At 40.9% G+C, this 19298-nt stretch overlaps 1 protein-coding gene and 1 long non-coding RNA gene across 47 annotated transcripts in view; one reads left to right on the top strand and one right to left on the bottom strand.

Moving 5' to 3' along the window:
- Positions 1 to 19298, bottom strand: part of Nrxn3 (neurexin III) — a 1612235-nt gene that overhangs the window by 1357610 nt on the left and 235327 nt on the right. The window lies entirely within an intron of this gene.
- Gm40537 overlaps positions 4597 to 19298 on the top strand; it is a 37486-nt gene continuing 22784 nt past the window's right edge. Inside the window, exons 1-2 of one of the 2 annotated variants that reach the window (XR_872904.3) lie at positions 4597 to 4772; positions 7803 to 7920. This is a non-coding gene — a long non-coding RNA (predicted gene, 40537). The remainder of the gene's footprint in view (positions 4773 to 7802; positions 7921 to 19298) is intronic. The other variant, XR_003950115.1, reaches the window with a different exon arrangement.

Below are 19298 nucleotides of genomic sequence, written 5' to 3'. Positions count from 1 at the left end.
AACCTTGCTAGCCCATTTCAGTGGCTTCCAGGTTGTCTAAACACATTAAGCATATTCGATCAGGAATGAGGGTAGATTTTAGTTGCTATTTTCAAAGAACAATTCATTTAGTGTAAGTTCAGTGAAAATGTAAAATCTTTCAAGAATGAGAAAAAGCAGAGGGTTGGAGCAGATGTTAAAATCGCTGAACCTGCAGTTCCCAGGATGTTCCTGAATGAATGTGAACTTGACAGGCCCAGGAGGAAGAAAAAAGGATCTCTCTCTCTCTCTCTCTCTCTCTCTCTCTCTCTCTCTCTCTCTCTCTCTCTCTCTGTGTGTGTGTGTGTGTGTGTGTGTGTGTGTGTGTGCTTGTATGTGTGTCTCTGTCTCGCTGTCTATCTCTTTCTCTCCCTACACTCACACATACACACACACACACACACACACACACACTAGCTATAATATAGACTCTCCCACATTGCAATCCGTCTTTACAAGGTCAGTGCCAAATGAGCACAACCTTCATCTGTCTGGTCAAGGTTAGTGGCTGAGGATTTATTTCCTTATTGTTTCAAATGGGTTAGAGGAGAATGGTTTCTGCCACAGTACACCTACCTCTGAACAAGAGTGATACAGGGCAGAGCAATGAAAGTTGTTATGTAGGTTGCATATGGGCTAAGCTGGAGTATCACATATCTTGGAGGTCCTAATGTGGGTCTAATGTGGTACAATTGTTCTTTAGCTATAAATCTAAGGAAAAGATGAGAAGAGGCATATGTCTAGACAAGAGGACTGGGCTAGGAATCTCGAGATTTTGCTCATTGATGTTTGAAGTTACCAAAGCCACATAGCCTTCTCAAGTTTTAATTTCTTTTGACCTATAAAATGAAAGGTTGAAGCTAGAGTGACAGAACCATTTAACAACTATCATGCCATGATAATTCCAAAATCACCATTACCCAGAATTTTCCCCCAGGGATGATGGATCATTTCATCTAAGATGAGTCCTTGGTTTTCCAGTTAAGAACAACTGAGCCATCGCTTCAGCTCTGACACTGTTCCTCCTAGGAAGCTTCCTAGAAATCAGGAAGCTTGCTTTTTCATGACACAGGATAGTTACGAAGCAAGACTGTGGTCTGTGTGGATGAAATCACAGAGTAAAAACATTGATAAACTTCAACTAAAATTACATGGGTGAGTGAGAATATTGACAGTGGTTTTCAGCTCATATTCATTCTTGGGTTCATATTCTCTGCACTAAGAACTGAAAAAACAGTGCTCACCTCTCTGTGCCAGCCTTGCCAATGCCTTCACGTGGGATTAGGAATGAATCTGGAGCACAGAAATGTCACTGTGTGTGGCCAAGCAGATTTCAATCAGATACCAATATACATGACCTCTTTGCTCATCATTTCTTCCTTTCAAGTCCACATTCCAGGGATCTACCTCGACTTTCCTAATGGTGGGTATTCAATACACTAATTAATAAGTTTTAGTGTCAAGGGTGGGATTTCTCTCCCCTCCATAAAGAAGAAAGCTGGGAAGCCAAACATATCTGGCACATGCAGGGTAGTCAGTGGTAATTATTAGAACCCAGTTAGATTTAGGGTTAAGCTTAAGGTTGAGGAAAAGTTTGAGGATAAGATTAGAGGTAAGGCTGGTATCAGGCTATTTTTATGAGTCAATGTGATTGAATCATAAAACGCCCAGATATTTTGGTTAAATGTTTCTCTGGTTGTTCCTGTGGTAGTATTCTTTGATGAGATTGATATTTAAATTGGTAAACTGGGTAAAGTAGATTTCCCCAATGTAGATGGTCCCTATCCAGTCAATTGAGGGCATGGATAGGAACAGTAAGCTGGCCCTCTCCCAAGTCAAAGGGACCTCTCTTCCCTTCTGGTTTTCAAACTAAGATACTAACTTTTCCTGGGTCTCATGCTAGTCAGCATGCTGACAGAAACATTGTTTTCTCTCCTGGGTCTCTGGCTTGCTGGCTCACTGTGGAGATGCTGTGAGGGGTGGCCTCTTATAATCTTTCTCTCCCTACCCTTCCCCTTTCCCTCCCACTCTCCTTTCTCTCCCTCTTCCCTTCCCCTTCCCCCTTATTCTTGCTCTCTCTCTCTCTTTCTCCCTGTCTTTCCCTCCCTCCATCCCTCATATGTATGGATTCATTTTAGTCTGTCTCCCCAGACAACTGACTAATACAATCAGAACATCATGAGAATGAGATTGGAGTCCCAGTGTGAGTAGAACTGGACTGCATTTAGGGTTGTGGTGATGCAGTAGAACCATGGAACTTGGGTGCTGTTGAGGTTGACTTTGACCCAGAACTTTGCTTGGTGCAAGGCAAGGGGGAGAGAGAGAGGCAAACTATCTGGAATTGTTCCTAACCTTAATATTGTTGACATGACCTTTAGCAAGTGGCCAGAACCCATCACTGAGTGACCATGTACCAAGTGATATTTTCTATACTTTTATTCATGTAACAAAAGTAGCGATCATTGTTTTCAAATCTCAGTGCTAGACTACGTTAATTCTTGTGGCTAGTACTTCATTTAATCATTTTAAAACAGATATTACCCCCTATTGAATTTTTACAAAGTCAGAAACTGAGGTCAAGTTTGAGGAAGGGTCAAGAAGAAAGGAAAATTTAATTATTTTAAAGTAAATATCACTCCCTCATAACTTTTAAAACAAAATTATAAACTGAATTCAAGACTAACTAAGGGTCAAGAGCGAATAACCATGTCCAACAACCCAACCCTGTCTCCTCCCCTCTAACAGCACAGTAGTGAACTGTGAGACAGAGTTTCACTCTGTGGCCTAGGCTTGCTGAGAATGTATAGTATAATTCAGGCTAGCTTTGAACTCAAGGCACTTCTCCTGACTCAGCCTCATGAATAGTTCAATTATAGTTTTGAGGCACCATGTCTGGATAACATGCCCAAATTCTTAAATGGAAGAGTAGTGTTTCAATTCCAAAATCATTTTGGGGACAAAGTTCTAAATGGATGGTAAAGAATTGGTTCTGTCCTCCAGAGGAGGAGGCCCACCTTCGCCTAAGTTGGGGCTCAGAAAATGCTCCTGGCTAGTTGTAAGAGGCCGAGAAGTTGGGTGTTCTTGGGCATCTGTGAAACCTTCCTCCTTGCCCTGGGCCATAATTTATAGCTCACTTCATGTACAAGGCTCCAGCAAGGCACACTTGCTTTCCAAAAGAGATTTTACCTTCTCTGGTCCAAGCCACACACAGCCTTCTAGTCCATTTCTGTTCTGTGATATCAGTAATGAGTTATTTCCTTCCTTAAGAACAGCCCCTACTGGGATCTACCCAGTGATGCAATTTCTTTTATTCTTTTTCTTTCTTTCAAAAGCCTCCTCCCAGAGACACATAAATGCTGGATTCATTATATCAATTCTCAGGTAGAAGCCTGTGTTAAAGAGGCTTCGATCGATCTTTTAAATAAAGCTGGCAAGAGATTTCACTTACTCTGGGCTTTCTGTTCCCTAATGTAGTCAGGCTGGCTTCTCCTCCTGGCTCAGCTTTACCAAGGAGCTGGGCACCTCTTTGCTCCCACCTGCTATGGGTTGCCTCATAACAAACAAACCTAGAATTCTAACAGTCCTTTTATCCGCAGATTTTTAACTCTCACAAGGAAAAAGACAAGTTGTTCAATGTCTACTTCCCTGCTGGGAGAAATTGAGAAAAAGAAAAATGAGATAAATTAAATTAAAGAAAGACTCTATTCTGATTCCTAGGCATTGCTTCCTCCTTCTGTGGGCTGGAGATACTTTGGCCACCAGAGAAAGCCCCAGTGATGCCCTTGCCCTAAGCCCAGTCTTTCCCTTCTCAAATCCTTCAGAATGGTTTTGTCCTCTAGCCTTATGTCTCTTCTAAAGTAGCCAGGCAGCTATGACTTCTGCACTGATCATCAAACTTGATGGATGAAAACTTTTGTAGCTGCTCTGCCTCTTGCCGGATTAGGCAAGGTCTCTCACTACTCTGGGTCACAGTTCCCACAGTCTATGATGGAATTCAAGGTGCAAAACCCACAACTGTGGTACTTTGGCACATTCAGTATCCAAAGGAATTTGAGAAATCTTAAATTTTCTGACCTACCCATGTAGCACAGTGAGTCATATGATTCCTACATGAGAAGCACATCCTCTGTGCCTCACATGTAACAGAATATACCTCTACTACTTTTCATCCTCTATTATATTACCCCCATGATTGTCCATCCTTCATCACCCTACCATAAAAACATTTGATGTCTTCATTTCGTTATAAAAACTACCATGTCATATAAAACTTACACTAAATAGATTTGTATACTTTTTCCTTAATAACCTGACTTTTGCTTAAAGGGGCTTCAGTGGCCATGGATTTAGAGCAGTAGAAAGAACAGATATTCTTCTTCTGTATATGTGCAATTGATCAATGACTTAAATCTAGGCTCTTGAGATATCCATTATGAATTATAACACACAAGTCACAAAAGAGGACAAATGGAAGTATCTAGTGAGACTCTTTAGGGAACCCAACATCTGATTCACCCTGCAGTAAGCATCACATGCAATATCCTCAAGATTTCTCTAGCCTGTGTCCTGACTTTCTGTACTCATTGTGACCTGGCCTTTGAGGTAGCGTTTACTCAACAAAGTGAAGTAGCCACTCAGGAAACAAGCTGAGGCAGAACTCCCCTTATGCTCCCCAGGAAGTTCCCACTGGCCCTCAGAGAAGATGATGATGGCTCCCTACTGCCAGTGACCACCAATGCACATCTCCTGAAATGGTACAGAAACTGCCACTTCTCAAGATGTGGGAATCGGGTGCCCGGGGCACTCACGTGGCTCATATTTATAACTTCTTGGTCCTTGACTATGGGCCAAATGTTACATTCACCGCTAATTTCCTATTAATTAGGTGCTGCAGTTTCTCAGCTAAATGAATAACCAGCCAGACAGGAGCCCTGAAGTTTAAAAATACCATCAGCTATGGGTGTTAATAGAAGCTGGGTAAGGAGGGGCTGAAGGCTAAGAGGAGAACCAGGAGAGCTGCTTCTGAAATAACAAGATTATTATGTACTGACCTTAGTGTGTCCTTAGTAGACTTCTAAGAGCATCTCTAGCTCCTCTGGATAAGAACAGCATGAGGGATCATGGATGATCTAGGCAAGGTGGGCAACGGACCCTGCTGGCTTTTCAGCCACTGTCTCTCCTGCAATGGTCTCTGAATAGTTGACCTGTGTCACTTGGTCCTGTCCTACTTGTGGGCAGCTACATGTATAACTCTCTCCTTTCATCTAAGGATACTAAAATACTTTCTTCAGGGTAACTGAAATTCCAGGTCATTCCATAAGGGAGGCAATGGCCACAACTAAGATTGGAAACATTTCTAGAATTCTTTAACTGTTTACTAGAAGCCTTCAAGTATTTTCTTCTCTTTTATATTTACAACCCAATGAGGGATAGAGGCCACCTACAATGGAGGGAACCAAGACTTTTCAAACTTCAGTGCCTTGGTTGAGTCAAAGATCTCAGGAGTGACAGAAAGAGGCTAGGTCACCCTCACACACTGGAAACCACCCTAACAAACCAACATGATGAACCTGTCTATAATCTTCTGAGTCTACAGTTGAGCCCAAAACATAGAACCAGCTTCAGAAATCTGGACAGGATGAGATATGTCTGGATAAGATAAGATAGATAAGATAAGGACATGAGACCATCAATCATGAGTCTAGCTTGTTTCTAGAAAAACTACATATTGTCAAGAACAAAGAGCTGCCATCAAAATGCTTCTATTCAAACCTAGATGTCACTCCACTATGTTAGAATTGAGCAAGGCATTTTATCCAGTCTCCCTCGTGCTAGTATGATAATACTAGCAGTCATCCTATAATGGTAGTAATGGTCATGACCACCTCATTGTATATCCATGGGGCAGAGAGTGGGGGAATGGGATGGCTCACAAATGTACTTTGCAGATATTCTAGCCTTATCCCATGAGTCAAGCATGATGATTCAAGCACCACCAACTCTAATGTCTCATCCCGCTGTCCCTCAAAGGTAATACCTGAATCATCATCCCAGATATGTTTGCTCTAGGGATGTCTCAGATTACAAAGACTGATTCTTTGATAAATGCTTTATAGGACATTTCCTCTAGCACTATGAATGTCCTTCCATACATAATTAAACTGAATTGGTTACTGAAAGAAATGATAAAAACCCACAGTGGGAGGAAGACAGGAACTTAAATATTTTGTTATGGTCCAGTTGTGTGTACAGATACTTCCTGATCTCTGGGGAACAGCAGGGGAACAGGAAAAGCATAGCCCCACTGCTAGAGAGTATCCCACTGAAGAAGTAATGAGGAATGGCCCAGGGACCCAGAAACAATCAGTGAAGACAGACTAGCAAGGAAAGAAAGCTTTTTTTTTTTTTAATTTTTATTAGATATTTTCTTCATTTACATTTCAAATGCTATCCCAAAAGTCCCCTATACCCCCCCCCCCCGCCCTGCTCCCCTACCCACCCACTCCTACTTCTTGGCCCTGGCATTTCCCCTGTACTGGGACATATAAAGCTTGCAAGACCAAGGGGCCTCTCTTCCCAGTGATGGCTGACTAGGCCATCTTCTCATACATATGCAGCTAGAGACACGAGCTCCTGGGGGTACTGGTTAATTCATATTGTTGTTCCACCTATAGGGTGGCAGACCCCTTCAGCTCCTTGGGTACTTTCTCTAGCTCCTCTATTGGGGGCCCTGTGTTCCATCCTATAGATGACTGTGAGCATCCACTTCTGTATTTGCCAGGCACTGGCATAGCCTCACAAGAGACAGCTATATCAGGATCCTTTCAGCAAAATCTTGCTGGCATATGCAATAGTGTCTGCGTTTGGTGGCTGATTATGGGTTAGACCCCCAGGTGGGGTAGTCTCTACATGGTCCGTCCTTTCGTCTTAGCTCCAAACTTTATCTTTGTAACTCCTTCCATGGGAAAGAAAGATTCTAATGGTGTTTTTATTGGTGCCCCCTGCAGGCCTGATCCAGCAACAAAATAATAGTCAAAACAAAGATTCTATCCCAAACAAGGATGGAGATATTCTGCCTGGGACTTCTAGGAAGGTCTCATTCTGTGCCAAGGAGGTGCCTTGAATTCACTTTAAAACCTCCCAAGGATATACTTAAAGCTTGCTTACTCCTAGATTATTAAGCATATATCCTAGAATTCCCGTAGAATACTCTGACTCCAGAGCCTGCAGCTCTCACGTAAGCTTCTTTGTGTTATTTATGCCCCTAGGAGGAAAATATTTCCTTAAACAGAAAGCTCTACACCTTCTGCAAGTATCTTAGATTCTCTCACAATAATAGAGCAAGCCCTTATTAGCAGACACAAACTAGCCTGTTCTTTAAAAACAAAAAAACAAAGCAAAACAAAACAAAACAAAAGGCCAGGCAGTAGTGGCACATGCCTTTAACCCCAGCACTTGGGAGGCAGAGGCAGGCAGATTTCTGAGTTCCAGGCCAGCCTGGTCTACAGAGTGAGTTCCAGGACAGCCAGAAACCCAGTCTTGAACCCCCCCCCCCCCAAAAAAAAGAGTGGACATGAGAGGACTTTTAAGAATAAATGCAGATATAATAGCATAGACAATGACAGCTCCTAGTGGAGTCAGGGAACAACCAAAGGGTCTATAAATATTTACACCAAGAGCTAAGAATCTGCAGTGACTGAGGTCACAGTGATTAAAAACAGGCTTTGGCCTGTGGACTTCACTTACAGGCTTCTTTCTGCCCTTCCCCCTGACTCCTCACACAGACACACACAAGACCATCAGAGGTGGAGAAGATGACAAGTTCAGCTTTGAAGAGGCTGCTTCCTTTCAAGGATGGCTCAGCTGGACTGTCCTAAACAATGAGCATGGGGAAGCTATGAGGTAGCCCTGGTAGGGTGTGGACAGAGGTTATTTTTCTCCCTTAAATAATGAACTTTGGTTATAGATTTCTTTAGGAGAAAAACCATTTAGGCTACAAGCTTCAAAGAAACCAGATGTGTGGATGTATCTATAGCCCACCTCTGCTTCCTCAAGCAGGTTCTATTATTCTGGTCTTTCTCTTGCTGCCCTATTTTCATGAAAAGGTGAGGGAGAATTTTCCTGTTTTGTTGTTCACGGTGGTTGGTTGGTTTGCTTTGGTGTGTGTCTTTGTTTTTTAAAGCTACCCTCCAAGGCATTTCAGGAAGGGAAATTAGCATTTCCTGAAATGCCAATTAAGCTAGACCAAAATTCTCCTGTCTCACCTACAAAATACAGAAACCTGCACAACCTAGACAGGAGATTCTATTTGGGAACAGTTTGCTTTCTTTACTCCATGTGTGTGGTAGAGTAAATAAACAGTTTGAGTAGGTGCTATGAATGTGTTTGCTTTTTAGGGTGGCACCTTTGCAATAATTAGTCAGGGGCATATTCCTCTGCAGGGGAGGGCCAAAGTCTGGTTTTTCAAGATGTTGGGCCCAACAGTGATGATGGTGCCAGCCATTGCCAGGGACCATGCCAGTCCTTTGAGCTCATTGAAAGCAATGATCAGCCTACGAATCTGGACTCTCAGCACTCCCCTACTTCTGATATCTTCAAGTTTCAATGACCAAGTTGAAGGAACTGAAGGAAAGAGACAAGGCTGTTCCCTCTATGTCATAATGTAACCAGCACCATGCTGGGCACATAAACTAAACTGGATAAGTGGGCATTGATTGGTTTCTGGATTGATTGGCATTAATATTAGAATGCAAAGCTTTGGATATCTGGCATATTGAATCAGAAGCTCTTTTTCCAGAAAGACAAAACAACACAATCACTCTACTAGCAAGTTCCAACACACACACACACACACACACACACACACACACACACACACACACTAGCACTGTGAACTACCAGACCACCCCAGAATCCTAGATCTATCTCCCTACCAAATCAAACAAAACCTTTGAATGGAAGAGATTCTTCATTCATTTGTCAAATACAACTGTGAGGCTCCTGTATGTCAGTGATAGGGGATATTGAAAAGTGGCAAATAGACAAGTTGCAGTAGAGGGGAATCATACATCCATCTCCTAAACAGGTGTGGAATAGCATGAGGAGAATAGTTCTAATGTGTGGCAAGACATTCGAAGGAAATGCCTAATTATATAGAAGGGTCCACGGGGACTTACCCAGGGGAGCACTAATGAGCCCAATTCTGAAGGATGAAGAAACAGTGATGGTGAGAAAGATAGAAACTTGGGTAGAGAGCATGCATCACTACTTTGATCCTTTGTGACCTGGGAGGATGGCAGGGTTACTTTTAACCTTAAGTGGAGACACTAGCATTGGCTAATGAGTCGGGCATCTAAAACCAAGCCTTCGTTTCAATGCACCATGAAATCAAAATGACACTAGGATATAGTATTGGCTGCTAAAGAGAATGAGTCAGAAAACTAAAATCACTTAGTACTCACAGATAACCATTAAGTGTTTCTCTTAAGTGTTAACTTTGAAAGCACTACCAGAAGACCACCACTCGAAAATGCAATTGGCAAGAGTGCTTTTATTTCACAAAAGCAAGAAGTCTACATGCAGGGGTTGTTCTCTTGCAAAAATGGCAATGACCCAGACAAAGGTCCACAGACCTTTTTATAGGGAACTAGGGAAATTTGAGCTAGGGTTAGGTAATCTAAAACTTCATTGGTGGATGGCAGTATTACATGGGTTGGTTTCTGACTGGCTGGTATCCAGGTGGTCAGTGGACTTCATTCCTGTGCCATGAATGCTTAACCACAGGGTGAGATACCCACACCATATAATGCTACCCATTACAGCATCCTGAGATACTGTATTTCCCCATCCTTGTGGTTATCTCCAGGCTGTTCTTTAGATGGGACATTCTATGGCCTTATTCCTGGAAGTTATAGTCTGTTCCTAGAACTATAACTTATGGCCTAGTTCCTGGGACTGATGATTCGGGGAATAGGGTGGCTATGGTCAGCTCCTGGTCTAGATGACATTCCTTTTGAAGTCAGGCCTGGTCCTTAAATGGGGTTTATGTCTTCCTCTCATTGAGACTATTTTCTAATGTTTTATAGAAATTTTCACACCTAAACCAACCAACAATATACCTATACATACACCATCTATCTACGTATATTTTTAACTTTTTAAGGATTACTTAGTTTATTATGTTATATATTGTTTTAGAGTTTTGTATTTATATATTTTATGTTTTGTCTGCATGAATGTCTGTGTACCACATGTATGAAGTGCTGATAGAGGTTATAAAAGGGTTTCAGATGCCCTGGGACTAGAGTTACTTATGGTTGTGAACCATTATCTGGATGCTGGGAATAGAACCTGGACCCTTTATAAGAGTAACTACTTTTCTTAACCACTGAGCCATCTCTCCAGCCCCCTTATACACATATTTTAAATACTTTTCAGAAGCCTGTTTTTAATGGCAGAAACATTCCTAATCTTCCAAACTTTAGGCATGAACTCTATGTTTCCATGGTAGAACAGCAAGGTATTTAGTTGCTCGTTATTTTGAATAATTCAATAGCACCCACAAGCTCTTGCAATGCCTTCTTATCTCCTAAGGAAAGGGCCTAAAGGTAAGAGTAATGGGTCCCTATGTTGCACTCTGCATACACTGATTACGTTTTCCACGTGATCTCATTAAGTAACCAACACTCAACATTAATCTCTGTCCTCTCCCTCATGCATTCATCTAGAGTCACTTTTGATAAGTCATTCGAAGGTTCCTGAGCCAAGGACTGAATGTTCAGCCTACTGCAGTGAGTCTCACACTGTGGGTCACTACCCCTTATTGGTCAAACAGCCCTTTCACAGAGATAATCTAAGCCCTTCCTGCATATCAAATATTTACATTATGATTCATAACACTAGCAAAATTATAGTTATGACATAGCCATGAAAATATTTTTATCGTTGGGGGATTACCACAACAAGGGGAACTGTATTAAAAGGTCACAGTATTAGGAAGGTTGAGAATCACTGGCCCACAGTCTCTAAACAAATTAGTGACAGTGATACCCAAATGGTGTTCTTAGCATGAGAACTGGGGTTTTGGCCCTTGGTCCTCTGCACTGAATAAACAGACATTCAACTGCCAATGCTCTTCCAACTAGCCCAGGATTTTCCAATTATCATCACCCAGGTCTGTAGGGAATGTTTTAAATCAAAGTGGCTCTTTAATGTGTGATCTTGAAATGCATAGTTCTTAGGTGAAACTATCCATTCTTAATTGAGCTCCTAGGTCCTCTGTTACCTACATATTTTTCTTCCATCTTCACCTCAGGGCTGCACATTTGTTCCAAAGTGCTACAAATGACAGCAGCACAAGGTGAGCTGGGGAAGGGCTTTGCCTGGAGGTGGAAAGTATGAACATTAATTTCATAGTGACCCAGATAATACATATGATGAAAAGGGCAGATAAATGTCATTACACCCCTCCCAAGAACTTCTCGCTGGCTTTGTTATTAATAATCTTATCTCAAATACCTGAAACTCATATGGTAAGGCATGAATCTCTACTTGCAAACCAATTTAAGCTTTCTCTATTCTATTTCCTGTACAGAAATTATGAGAATGTACTTGATTCATCAAGGTTTATGACTGGAAATATTTCTAGGGTTTTATCATCTCAAAGAAGGTTGGAAACCCACCAATCAGCCAAGCTAATCTCACAAAACATTCTCCACTTGCTTACCTTCATGTCTCTCTGCTCAGTCTTTTAGGTCAAATGAACAAATGACCTCATTTCATCATTTCCCATAAAAAGCCATTTCTTAGTACAATTAGGAGTCGAGAATCAAACACATACAACACACAAACATACATACACACACACACACACACACACACACACCCTGATTGTCAATGAAACTGAAAGTTTGCAGAAAGTCAAAGCCTCAGTCACCACCATAAAGTTAATGAATTCAGATCAATGCTGTAGCAGGATGTTCCCGTGTCAATCATGGTATATTGAAACATAGTCTTACCCATCTAGGCTCTAAAACCATTCCTTTCTATAAGCTCTTATTGATATACTGTTATAAAACAAATTTAAAATATTTATAAAATATAAAATAAAAGGGAACAAGAAGTTGAGAGAGAGATGAAGGAGTACTAAGAGGAGCTGCAGGGAGGTAGTGGTGGATGAATATGGCCAAATACATTATGATTATGTAAACGCATAGAACTTTTAAAGGATAAAAGATAGAAGATAAAAAGGGGGGAAGAGAGAAACAAAGTCCAGCTACTGACAGGGCAATGTGAATTAATGAGTAGAGCATAATTCTGAACCAAAATAAAAAACGAGAGTTTCAGGAGCCTGACAATGAATCCAGAATCTACCATCTACCAGCTGTGTCACCTTGGACATGTAACTAACCCTCTAAGTCCCAGTGTTTCCACTATTGAAATAAATGTATTAACATGTTACTCTAAAGGTGTTGTTCAGAGATGATCATCATACCATAAAGAGCTCACCAAGGTACTCAGCACAGAGGTAACACCCAATAACATTAACTTTAGTCATTATTGTTAGTACTTTTGGGAAGTAATAAAATATCACTCTCCACATTAGATGGCCTATATTAATTTCCCAAGTCCTCCATTTATTATTAATGAAATCTTGAAAAATTTTCTCTGCCTCTTAGGGTTCCATCCAAAACATGAATATGAAAATATCCTTGCCTCATAGAATTGAGAACCAATTTTTTTCAACAAGGTAAAGACACAAACAATAGTGTGGAGGAGAGGAACATTGTACACGGATCAAAAATTCAAGATGGTCAGCAAAGCAAGATGAAGCTGTACATAGTGATAGGAGCCAGACCATGGAGGAGCTTGTAGTCCAAATGAAGGCATTGTTACAATATTCCAAAGGGGGCAATATCCATGATGGCTTCAATCAAGGATTTGACATGGCTATCTTTACATTTCAGGAAATCAGTCAGGGTGGTTGTGGCTAATGGATGGGATCATTTGAGACCACTGATGATAAGAGGAGTTCAAAGGCTATGGGTGGAACTCAGGTAACAGATAAGTTGCAGTTGAGCTTGCTTGTTTCCTGGCCTGTTATGTTTTTGTTACAATAAATTCCTTGCCTTTTGCCATCAAAGTACTTAGCATACACTTAATAGAATGTCTAAGTGCATACTATTTTATTTTGATCCACTTTCTAGGAGGGAAAAGTAACTTATTTTGCAAGAACAAAAGTGTCTGTGATTTGAACTAACCTGCAAGGGTTGAAGTACCACAGTGCCCCTCTTATCAAGTTGGTCCTGATCCTCAACAAGCAAATAGAAGTGAAAGGTCATACCCAGATCAAGTGCCTCTTAGTGAATGCAATTCAGCACAGGAACAAAAAACCCAAAGAGATGGGTTAACTATTACTGCAAGACAGTAGTCTGGTGGTAAAATATGATGTGACCTATTTCTACATGAACTAAAGAGAGTTCATGGAAGCAATATTCCCCACCCCCACCCCCACCCCCATGCCCACCCCACCCCCCACACCTCCTTACATCTTTTCCCCAAGCTCATTCTCCCAACAAATCGCATAAGCAAATCTCTATCTCAGGTTCCACTCCTCGGAAGCTTGACCTTATGTAACCATATGAATTATTTCAAACAAAAGCAGGAAGGAAAAGGCTTGTTTCAGGACATCTTATATATTTATATATTTTGATTTAAAATGATTATTCAAAAACTAAACTGGTCACACAAAGCAAAGAAAATGAGAGATTTCCTGGGACAAGCTTAGCATTAGATACCACAGTGGGTCATTCTACCGGTATCCCAAACTTACAACCACTCTGCAGAGTAGTGGCCAAAAGAGGAAATTATGACTAGAGAAGATCCAATTGAAAAGAAGCGTAAAGGCAGAATTGATGTTGGCTGATCACACCAGCAGCAGAAGAGTGGTTAGCAATACAACTTTGAAGTCAGATGATGGGAGTCTCTATCTCCTCTCCTTTACTCACTGGCTCAGAGACCTTAGGCAATTTGCTTAAAAACGGTGACTGTGGTTTTCTGTATAAGTATGCCGTTAAGAATAACATATACAGAGTGAACTCACTGCTGTTGTAGAGAGTCAAGGTTCAGTTCCAAGCACTGACATTAGGCAGCTCACAACTGCCTCCAACAGCAGTTCCAAGGGAGCTGATGCCTTTCTTGGGCGCCAGACACACACATGACACACATGGTTCATGTATATATTTACATATAGGCACTCATACATACACAACAATAAAAATAAATGAAGCTTCACCAACAACCAAACACATAGTCTAAAGACTATCTAAACAGGCCCATATCACAAAAGGAAATAGAAGAAGTCATTAAAAACCTCCCAACCCCCCAAAAAAGTCCAGGGCCAGATGGATATAGTGCAGAATTCTACCAGACCTTCAAAGAAGACCTGATACCAATTTTCCTCAAGCTATTCCATAAAATTGAAACAGAAGGAATACTACCTAACTTGTTCTATGAAGCCACAATTACTCTGATACCTGAACCACACAAGGAACCAACCAAAAAAGAGAACTATTCCTAAATGTGAACAAATACTTATCTACTTCATTGAAAACACCCAGTCAACATTAGCTATTATCTTGGAGGACTAAACACCGAATATCATCACTGTAGGTCAAATTGTAGAACATTAAGAAAACACCTTCAAAATCTAAGTGCTTCAGTGCATCAAAATTATGTCTTCTTTATACCAAATACAATCATATATTGCCCCAACACCTCAGAACCCACACTGAGCAACTGTAATGAGTGTATGGTGGCTTTGCCATAATTCACATCAGCAGCACGTTCCAAGATCAGTGATTACAGACATCATATTCAGTTAAACTCATTGGCCATATTTGGTCATATTGGCTCCATCTAATGTCAAGAAAGTCAACGAGAATTGTCCTATTATTTTTCTAATAAGAAGTAAATATGAGTAAGCAACATGAGTGAATGTCTAAACCTAATATGTTTTCACATGTTATATGTATTTTCTGCTTAAATGTGGCAAGTGTCCTGATACATTAGTATTTTATATTGAATAATAAAGAAAATAGTCAGTTGGTTAAAGGCCAATTATAAAGGACTTATAAATACGTTTTTTCTCAATAGGAAGAGGGATTACGAATACACAGAATCTCAGAATTAGTAAAGAACAAATGAGCCCATGAAATTCAACCTCCCATCCAATGCAATGATTCCCTTCAGCAAGGATGTCAAAGAAGTAACCCTTTACCCCAAAGGAAAAGCTGGCATCTCCCTCAGCCTCACACTTAAGGGAGCCATGGGGGCACCACTTGTCTGACTTTTATTTTATGTGAATTTATATCAGCAGGTAAGGTTCTCTGGGCCACAGCCATCCAGGGATAACCATGCATGTGAGTGATATTTTAATTTTTAAACCCCGAAGACTGTGCCATAACCATGTATCTATGATAGCAGAGCCAGTTTTTGTACTGAGTCATCTCAAGTTCTCAAAATAACTTTGTAGGAAGGTATTATATCGTCATTTCCAGATCAAGACACTGAGATAAGATATTTAATCTCCTTATCCAAATGAGTGTTAGTTGGGGGCAGAGCAGAGAGTCCGACAAAAGTGTCTCTCACCCAGGCTTAGAACTCCATCAAGGAAAGGTGGAGATGTATCTGAAGACCTTTACTTTTCTATCATCAGGTGCAAATGATCAAATAATGTTTAAAAGATACATGAATAGCAAGTCATGCACTATTAAACATGCTGTGTTCTGAAGACAAGTGTTGAATACATAGGAAATTTATAGTTGAGAATCTAGACCAGCACTTATAGACTGAGAGAAAAAAAAAACATTGAAACTAATCTTTAATACGCTGTTTCCTGTGAGAAGCTGGTACTGGCTTCATATCACATTATCTCACAGATATTTCTGTGATCCGTATTTATCAGCACACAAGTGAATGCAAATTACCCCAGGCCACCCAACTAAGAAATATAAGCTTTCTCTACCAAGATGCCTTTTATATGAGTAAAGGGAAAAATCAGTAGGAAACACCCTGACTTTCCTGCTGCTGGTGCCTTGACTGTCCCTCAGGATGATGTCCAGTAGAGTTTGAGCCACTTCAAGACAGTAAGTCTCTTCATCATCACAGCTCAAGTTCTACATCTTTCAGCCAAGGAGATTTTCCTTCATCAACTGAAGCCTTAAGACTTTGCCTTTGATTTGAGTCCAATGTTCCAACACAGCCCTCCTGACACCAGCTTCTCCACCCACATAACTCCCCATATGCTGACACTCAACCAGCACCATCTGTAGGATCAGAGATGTGCTTAGTCCCTCTGCTTGGAATAGGAACTCCTGCTAAGAAATAAAGGAACTTAAGGGCCATTGCAAGAGCCAGTTTGTATATAAGTACCCAAACCACACAGGCTATCTTGTTAGTTTGCGTAGTTGCTATGATTTATGTATCAGGAGGTGAATAAATCTACTTACAAATAAGTTTCATAAATAGCTATTTAAATAATTATACATAAAACAAAAAAGCTAGTTTATACTTTGGAGGTCTTTTGTTCTATTTATTATTTCCATTTCTTTAAGCCTTGAGCCCCATTAGTATATTGCTGAGAACAGAGTGAAAATATTGATGGCTAAGAAGATAGAGAGAATGGGAGAAAATACCACTAAAGCACCTTTGGGTCACGACCCCTTTGGAGTGAATGACATTTTCACAGGGGTCCGATAGATCATATATTTACATTATATTCATTATAGGAGAAAAATTACAGTTATGAAGTAGCAATGAAAAGTTTTATGGTTGGAAGTAACCACAACATGAGGAACTCTACGAAAGGGAGCATTAGAAATATTGAGAACCACTCTTCTCTAGGAACTGCAATATTGGTCATCACTCGACAAGTCTTCTGTGGAAGATTTTATCACCTATTTCTAAAATATACTGAATATATCTTTAAAATCCCCAGGAATCAACTATTTCTTCATTCTTGCTCCATTGTTATAGCCAGTGGTCTAGACTGGTTATTTCCCTGGGTACAATGAGAGCTCTAGATATAGACAGGCAACTTAATAGGACCAACAATAGAACAAATTCAGGACTCTTTAAAAAGTTGCTTGAGAAAGGAAGCCTCTCAACCCACCAAGCAAGACATGGAGCTGTAGCATCAATTTTGCAGTCTTTAGGTGAGAGAGAAGCAGAACCAGGTTGAAAGATGAAACCGTGGGACAGGAGTACATTGTAGAAGACCTCTCTTCAACCTACATTTTACATCCAAAGCCACTTCTAGAGGGAACCTGCTATAATGCCTTTTGTACTTAAGGAAGTTTGGTTAGGTTTCCTGCCATTTAATGAAAGTAGACGTTCCAAGGTGTCATAAATAGCAGGTCTCACAGTCACAATGAAGTATACACTCCTAATCATTTCTCTCTGTCTTTGTGCACCTGAGAAAACCAAGAAGATCTGACAATATCATGCAGCAGCCCTGTATCATTTTAAATGCCATCTGTATCCCCATGCTCCTCTCTTCCCATCTCAGGCACCAAACATATGAATGCCAACTTTGTATAAAGATGTTAGGAATCTGAGTTCTTTTCATGAGAATAACTCAGCTGAGTAAAAAAGAGGAGGAGGATGAATTCCCAAAGGCTACTTTGGAGATGATGGGCACAGTCTGGGTCACACATGTCTTTCCTTTCGAATTACTTATTCTTTGGCTTTAGGAAGGACATTAAACAGCATGGGGTCCCAGTGTCCTCTCTTACAAATGGAGGGTGTGTATCATGAAGCTGTTGTGTCAATTCAATGACTCAGTCACAAGTCACATGTACAAAGACCAGCAAAGGACTGATGTGTCATGGCTACTTTCTGTGTTTTCATTTCTCGTGGGACATTCTCCAAAGCAGTAAGTGATATGACTTACCTTCCTTTGTAGTTGTAGACACTACCTCAATCTCCATCCCTAAAAGCATGTATTGGATGAATGAGTGACCCTTGACAGGGGGCCTGTAAAACTATTTATATAGTTCCGCTTGATCTTACAGTGTTAGGAATAGGTCTCTAATTGTGGAAATCAAAGCCCTGGTTAGAACTTTGCAGGAGAGGATATTTGACCATCCCCATTTTGGTGGTGTCTATCAATAGTTTATAAGTAAATGCATTGGGTAGAAGCCATTGTAGGAACAATTCTTAACCCAAGAAGTTCTGCCACCCCCAGAAACCTCCATTTTTAACCTTAACCTGCTTTAGGTTTTGAGACACAAAGCATTTTTCTGAGCCCCCCAGCAGGCAGTGGAGAAACCCATCAGGAACTCCCTCACCTTCCTGCCTTGAAAGCCATAGAATTGTCTAGCAGTCCCTAAAATTGGCTCCTCTGGACTAGTGCTGCTTTTGCAGTCCCTAGACTGCCATCAAGTTGGCCATGAGCTGTGAGCTGCCTGCCGACTACATGTTTCTGTTTCCATAGCAAATGCACCTTGAGTAAAGATACTGTAAAGGGAAATGTGTTACAGGAAAAATGAGGGGAAGGAGGCAGTTGCGATGGAGAATGAGATTCAGCTTCCGAGAGAGCAAGCATTTTCATGTGATAAATCTCTCCACTGTGTGGACTCACTAGTCCCAAGCAGTGTTAACAATTTCTTCCATTATCTTCTTGCTCTGACATAAGCTTGGGAGATCAGAAGTGTAAGCAGGTAATTCAATTGCCTCTCCTCCCTGCCAAGCTGTTAAGCAGGCACTTCTACCATTGCTCAGGCTTAGATCAGGTTTCCCAAAGGCTGCCAAAACAAGCGAATAAAATGAGCCCTGTGAGAAGCAGGGGAAGAATGTGGGGAGACTGAGGCATGGTCTTCCATGCGGATGCAAACAGTTTTGTTGCCATGTACTCGTTAAGCCCTTTGTGAGATAGAGAGAAGACCACAGACACATAGTAAGCTGAAAGTAAGAGGACAGCTTTCCTTCCTGTAACTATTCATAGAAATAATAATTTGATGTTTATTGCACAGACAGCAGAGGGTTGAGGGTTCATGCACCTGTGTCATGATTTTATTCTACATTTATTCATCCAACAACCATTTCTTGAATATATCTAAGGCAATCTGTATATCTGGACAAACATACACATGCATACACATACACTCATGCACACACACATATACACACACACACACATGCGTGTGTGCATGCACACAGAAGCAATAAGGAGAGTATTTAGTATTTATAAAGAAAGCCTTCGGGAACGAATGGGGATGCAA

The sequence above is a fragment of the Mus musculus genome, chromosome 12 (assembly GCF_000001635.26).
Source record: "Mus musculus strain C57BL/6J chromosome 12, GRCm38.p6 C57BL/6J".
Taxonomy (NCBI): Eukaryota; Metazoa; Chordata; class Mammalia; order Rodentia; family Muridae; genus Mus; species Mus musculus.
This window is presented reverse-complemented; position numbering and strand designations above follow the sequence as displayed.